The sequence below is a fragment of the Phyllostomus hastatus genome, unplaced genomic scaffold, assembly GCF_019186645.2.
Source record: "Phyllostomus hastatus isolate PE091 unplaced genomic scaffold, TTU_PhHast_1.1 phas_contig_86, whole genome shotgun sequence".
Lineage (NCBI taxonomy): Eukaryota > Metazoa > Chordata > Mammalia > Chiroptera > Phyllostomidae > Phyllostomus > Phyllostomus hastatus.
Window position 1 is genome coordinate 73,790,925 of NW_025333977.1, and position 7,321 is coordinate 73,798,245.

Consider the following 7,321-nt stretch of genomic DNA (forward strand, 5'->3'; position numbering starts at 1 on the left):
TTTTATGTGGAACCTAATGAACAAAATAAACTGGTGAACAAAATAGAAACAGAGGCATGGTTTCATGGAATAGACTGACAGCTGTGTATACATCTGTGTACACACACACACATATATCTATATGTACACACATACACACAGACAACAGTGTGGTGATGACGCAAGGGAAAGCAGGGTAAGTAGGAAGAAGTGGGCAAAGAGGGGGAAAATGGAGATGGAAAGAGACTTTGCTTAGGGCAATGGGAACACGATGCAATGTGCAGTTGCTTTATGAAGTTGTCCACTTGAAATCTGTATGGTTTTATGAACCAATGTCACCCAAATAAAATCAATTAAAGTTAATTAATTAAGATAAAAAGAAAAGATTAAAATCTTTTGAACACTTCATTTCACTGTATTTCATCTGAACCATGGTCATAGCACACATTTTCAGGAGTGTATTATATTGAGAATACCGCTAAAATGTTCATTCTTGAAGAAATCTAAAAAATATGTAAAAAGGAACAAAAAGTTCTTGTGTGTTTCCTTAGCAAAATGAGAATTAAAGTAAATTAGCTTACTTCATGGATATTCAGTTAGCAAACACTGTATATTTGTTAACATAGTCTTTCAAAGTAAAATGAAGAATACAATTTCTTTTAAGTGTAGACACACACACACAAAATGGGATATTTGGGGGAATGGCTTTCTGAAATGGCCTAAGCCAGTTTGTAGGAACAGAAAGCTTAAGCAATGACTCCTCCAGACTTTAAAAAAAATACCTAACCACTATGGTTTTACAGTTCCTCATCTGAACATGGAGAATTATATTAGATCATTTCCTATCATGATTATGGGATTTACTTCAAAAACACATGTTTTTAGTATAAGTGCCTTGTTTTGCACAAATTGAACACATGACTCAGACTTTCTTGCTGCTGAAATCATTCCTGATTGCCTACCCATAATCTTTGTTCTCATATATGCTTTGTATGCCTTCCACACAGATATCAAGCTTTTTTGCATTTATGTTTTTCTTATTCTAGTTTCCCTGAGTATGCTTTTTTTTTTGAGGTTTGCCTCCGACTCCAACTGGGGTTCTCTTCAATTCTCTCAGAGAGAATGCTCATCCATTCACATGAGTCCAGCTAAGCTAAAGGAAGCGCACATCTATACCTGCAGCTGGACAAGGGCTCTCCAGTGGGCCAGCTATGGTCAGTCTTCTACATGATTAATTTAAATCAGTTTCTACAATCTCTGGACCCAAACAGTGTCTCTATCTTATAACGATCTCTTTGAGGAAGTGAAAATGCCCTTCCTCTGGCTAAAGACTCTTTGGGACATTTCCATTTAGCTCTCCAAGTGCATACAGACATCACATGAGTTTCTACTTGTAGCAGAACTGAGACAGAAATTGAAGACTTTGACCACATGATCAGAGAACAATTTCAGCAAAGTCAAAGGTAAAGAAAGTACTCAAGGACAACCAGAGAAACATGCACCCCTTTAAGTGAATAAAGAAGGAAAATTGGCCCAAGTTGTTAAAGTCACTTCAGACTTTTGCCAATTCTTCAGACTGAACATTTTGTTGATGAAACAAATCTCAAAGGAAATTTCACAATTAGCTCTCTTATTTCCTTAGCTTTCAAACAAAAGAAAACAATACATTCCAAGGTGGGTAGTGAAGGCTACACCCTCATTGTGCAGGTCAGTGCTTATCAAATAAAATATAGTTCAGATATCTGAATAGAACCTTTACACAGAAAGCAAAATACCAGGCATACCAGCCTAGCCTTGCATGCTAGCTGTGTGCACAGCATTATTCCAAACAGCCTCTGGTCACAATAGTGCTGGAAATAAGTGGATAAGTTGTGGTGTTTTAAAGACAAATAAAACATGAAAAGTCCATATATTTATACAAAATAAACCCACCTTAACTTTTCATTTATACAATATGCTTTTGTACCAGGGTTTGCATTTCAAAAAAACATAGCTTACACTTAAGAACTCGGCAACAGCAAATCTTAAGTTAATAAGAGTTAGTTTTATCTTTTTTATTATTATTATTATTTAAAAGCTATTTTGTATATTGCCAACTAGGGACATAATTACACACAGGCACACACTTCAGTATAATTTTATAGTCCATATTAAATTGTTTTAATTACACACATTTGGGTGTAAATAAAATCCTAGAAACTCATCTAAATATTTTTTTCCCATATAGCAATAGCTAGACTTTGAGGGACAAAGAAGAGGGGAGTGATATTCTACACAAAAAGTAATTAAAGTATTTTGGGAAAAAAACTTCTCTTAAATCAGTACTCTAGTGATTACATTCAGTGTTGTTTCTTAAATTTACTTTTCTGTATATTATATTAAAAAATAAAGTACTGTGTCCATTATCAGTTATTTTTAGAAGCTCAGCACATTCTCAAGAGGAAAACATACTATTAAAATTATATAGGATATTTTTTAAATTTATTAAAAGAAATGGCTACTTAATTCTCTTTTTAAATGTATGGATTTTATTGTTTTATTATGTTTGTACTATAAATACACTTAGTTTTAAGTATATTGAAAGAATATTTGTAAAACAATTTCATCATAAATATTTTAAAATATAATTGAGGAATATTCCAGGAATATTTTATTATAATTAAGAATAATGTATTATCTTCATTATTACTTTTTTTCTGGATTATGATCTGTCTCTTATATTGTTTTCACTGACAAGTACATTAAAAATAAGGAACTAAAGTCCAATTATATTCTTTCTTAACCTTCTCATGTGGAACCAGTGATGACAGCACTTGTATGGCATCATGAATCATTTCCTTTGAAATAAGTCAACAATAAGGTGAAAATAAAAAAAAAACTTAAAAAAAGAGGTCGTGACAGTTTTTTTTTGACAAAAGCACTTGAGAGAATTTAATGAATTTTCATCTATGTGGCTTCAAGCTACCAACAAACAGGTCCCACCAACACTCTTAATCTTCTCCTCAGCTCTTCCGCTGAAGAATTTGCCCTTCACAATAACAGGCTGCTTTGAGAGCTTTCCCTTCCCCCAAACTTTGTAGTATCCTGATTGCACCACATCAATGATGGGAGCAGCTCTGGGCTTCTTTTTGGCAGCATTTACCCACGTCTGCTCACTGACCAAGATCTACAGTTTATCCAGGTTGGCAGTGGGGCAGAAGCTCTCATTCTTCTTTAAGTAGTAATGCCTCATACCAACTTTCCCAAAGTGTCCTGGGTGATGTTTGTCAAAGTTGATCGTGTGATGATGCAAGGCACCAATGTTACCTGGCCTCCCTCCCCAGTGTTTCCTGTGCTTGCTGATACAACCTTGGCCATGTCTCACATGTTCCTGAAGTTTCCGGGTCTTCCTCAGTCTGGATGGCATGTTGGTGGCTGAGTTGCAAGACTAGGTCATGACAGATTTGAATGTCATTGAAATAATAGGGAAACTGAAACTATGGGAAAGGAAGAAAAACTCTAAAGGAAGACATTATAGAAGAAAAAACTTCGGCCAATACCTAAAACTTGGGAAATGCCAACCTGAGTTAGACAACCTTGTATGTCACAAACTATGTTAAGTTTTGGATATATCAGATAAATTTCCAGGGACAAACCTTCATGATAAGTCACAAAGTAATGAGTCTATGAGGGATGGTAGGTAAAATTTTTATTTTCAACTTTTTTTTAAATACAGATTTCATTTTAGATCTTTACACATGAATGCTACATTGTTTTTGTAACAATATCTACTAACTGTACAAGATGTGAAATTACTAAAATGATGGTGTTGTTCTTTTTAACATGCCAGAATTGTGCCTTCTATCTATATAGCTCCCCTTTATTATAGTTATACTTGTCAAAGGTCACATATATCCAGCCATGCTGCTTGTACTCAAAATACTCTTGAACTCTTCCAAGACTGTAACATAGCTTCTTAAATATCTTTAATGGCGACAACATTTCTTTATAAATTATGCTCTATCTTTTTAAACAATGATATAAACATAGCGTATAGTTTAAAACTACTATAAAAATGATTTTGCGGGATTGGGAGTAAAAAGGAGAAAACTGTATTTGAACAATGATTAAAATAAAAAAAGATTTCAAGTATTAATTAATGGACCGTATTTATTTTTTATTTCTGTTCTCATTTTTGCCTTTCCCCCATTCAAATGCCTAAACTGATGTTCTCGAACTTGGCTATACTAGACTGCATTTAAAAAATACTCTTGTCTGCAAGGCTTTGGGACTTCTGGCCAAGGTGGAGGAGTAGGTGGATCTACTTTGCATTCTCACACAACTGAAAGAAGGACAACAACAAATTTAAAAACAAAAAATAACCAGAATTGCCAGAAAATTAAACTGTATGGAACTCTGACAACCAAGGAGTTAAAAAAGAAATATTCATCTGGATTGGTAGGAGGGGCAGAGAGGACTCATGGCAAGGAGGTGGCTTGAGAACTGGGGCAAGCAAGGTCTTAACTGGCAAAACAGACAAGGTGGCAGTGAGTGGAGTGGGTGGTCCCACATTTGCATGAAGATAAACTGGGAGGAACAACTGGGACGTGAGACAGACTATGCAACCCAGGGTTCCAGCATGGGGAAATAAAGCCTCAAAACCTCTGACTGAAAAAATCTGTGGTGGTTGAGGAAGCAGGAGAAATTCCCAGCCTCACAGGAGAGTTTCTTAGAGAGACCCATAGGATACTAGAATATACACAAACCCACCCACCCACCCATGAATCAGTACCAGAGGGCCCAAATTACTTGTGGGTAGAGGATGAAATGACTGAAAGCCTACAGAAAGCTGAGCAAGCAGGACTGTTTCCTCTCCAACCCCTCCCTCACATACAGTGCCACAGTGCAGAGACATATATTGCCCTGCCCTGGTGAATACCCTGCCTCTACCACTTACTATGTAACAGGCATGTGGAGACAAAAGCAAATATGGTCCAAATGAGAAAAAGATCAAAGCACTAGAAAAAATACAACTAAGCGATCAAGAGATAGCCAACCTATCAGATGCAGAGGTCAGAACACTGATAATTCACAATGCTCACAGAAATGGTTGAGTATGGTTACAAAAAAAAAGGAGAAAAAAGTGAAGGATATGAAAAGTGAAATAAAGGGAACCCACAGTGAAGGGAAAGAAACTGGCACTCATATCAATGGTTTGGAGCAGAAGGAAAAAATTCACATTCAACCAGAACAGAATGAAGAAAAAGAATTCAAAAAAATGAGGAGAGGCTTAGGAACCAACTTTAAACATTCCAACATCTGAATCATAAGGGTGCCAGAAGGAGAAGAGGAAGAGCAACAAATTGAAAACGTATTTGAAAACATAATGAAAGAGAACTTGCCCAATCAGGCAAAAGAAATAGACTTCCAGGAAGTCCAGGAAGCCCAGAGAGTCCCAAGGAAGCGCACACCAAGGCACATCATCATTACATTACCCAAGATTAAAGATAAAGAGAGAATCTTAAAAGCAGCAAGAGAAAAGGAGACAGTTACTACAAAGAAGTTCCCATACAGCTATCAGCTGATTTCTCAAAAGAAACCTTACAAGCAAGAAGGGGCTGGAAAGAAGTATTTGAAGTCATGAAAGGGAAGGACTTCCATCCAAGATGACTCTATCCAGCAAAGCTATCATTTAGAATGGAAGGGCAGATAAAGTGCTTCCCAGATAAGGTCTTAAGGTTAAAGAACTTCATCATCACCAAGCCCTTATTATATGAAATGTTAAAGGGACTTATCTAAGAAAAAGAAGATCAAAAATACAAATAGTAAAATGACAACAGACTCACAACTATCAACAACCGAACCTCAAAAAACAAAAACAAAAATGAACTAAGCAAACAGCTAGAACAGGAACAGATTCACAAAAATAGAGATCACATGGAGGGTTATCAGTGGGGACAGGGAGAGGGGAGAATGGGGGAAAAGGTACAAGGAATAAGAAGCATAACTTGTAGGTACGAAATAGACAGGGGGAGATTAAAAATAGTATGGAAAATGGAAGAGCCAAAGAACTTACATATATGACCCATGGACATGAACCAAGGTGGCAGAATGATGGTGGGGGATGGGTATAGGGCGGAGGGCAGTAAAGAAGAGAAAATAATAGGACAATTATAGTAACACAAGTAATAAAATATATTTTAAAAAATATTCTTGTCTGCAATGTACTTCTGGAGGTAAGGCTCACACACTGATTTTTTTTTTTTTTCCAAAAGCTCCAACAGAAGATTCTTTGGTGCGGACAATGTTGGGGAAAAAAAAACTGATTTAGGCAATTTTACATTTATTGTCTCAAAGAAGTGATTTGACAGGAATGAAATAAGAAATAATCTTTAGTCTCTATTTTTGTGCTTTGGAAGTCTACATTCTTAAAGGGAAGTTGAATGTTCAAAGAGGCATCTCCTATCCCTGGACTGAGAAATGATAAGAGAGATGAAGGAGTACCAGAGAGAGATAATTAAGAGGAAAGAGGCTAAGGTAAATATGTCACAGCCAAAAAAAAAAAAAAAAAAGGTTGATGTAAGGATAAAGGATTCCAGCTCCACATAAGTGCATGCCTTCGTCACTCACACCAGGACTCACAGTAGCTGTTTGGTCCCATCACATCAGTTGGCAACTCACCTTTTGCAGCGCCCCACACTTTTTCCAGATAAGGCCAGTATAACCTTGAGAATTTGACTCTGTACTTTCTTTCTCAAACTAAGACTTGAAACTTCTACTTGCATACCCCAGAGAACTAAATGTGATAGTATTTTTATACAGAATTACTTATATCAAATTTTCAAAAGGAAGAGACAGGAAAAGAAATTCAATTTGGGAAACATACCATGAAAGTGGTTCTGTTTATTTCTGTCCTTTAAATGCATAGGCAATAAAATGTTTTGTAATTATTTAGTATTGATTTTACAATAGATTATCTCATTTTATAGATGAAAATATAAAGGGAAATATCACGAGCCATCCTTAGCTACAAAAAAAACACAATTCCTGAACCTGTTCTTTAGCCTATGAAATCTCTCCCATTTGGGAACTGAATTTTATGCCATCTGGCTCCAAAACGAGGGCTTGCAATGTCAAGCAGTACTTGGAGGAAACAGCTGCATACAGATCACTCTGAAACCCTCGTAAAAATATACGGTAGTATCATTTTTTTCTTTTTAAAAATGTTTTATGAGATCCCCCATAGTATCTTTTACTAGTCTTGCTGTAAAAATAATGTTTATGATGATTGAATATACTTTCAGTAAATAGCTTCTGTGACTATCAAAAGACTTTTTCTTCTGCATTTAATCACCTAGGAGGA

The 7,321-nt window shown here is 35.9% G+C and overlaps 1 pseudogene; it reads right to left on the bottom strand.

Moving 5' to 3' along the window:
• Positions 1-2,935: 2,935 nt before the first annotated feature.
• LOC123827477 lies at positions 2,936-3,385 on the bottom strand (annotated as a pseudogene).
• Between the last annotated feature and the right edge of the window lie 3,936 nt (positions 3,386-7,321).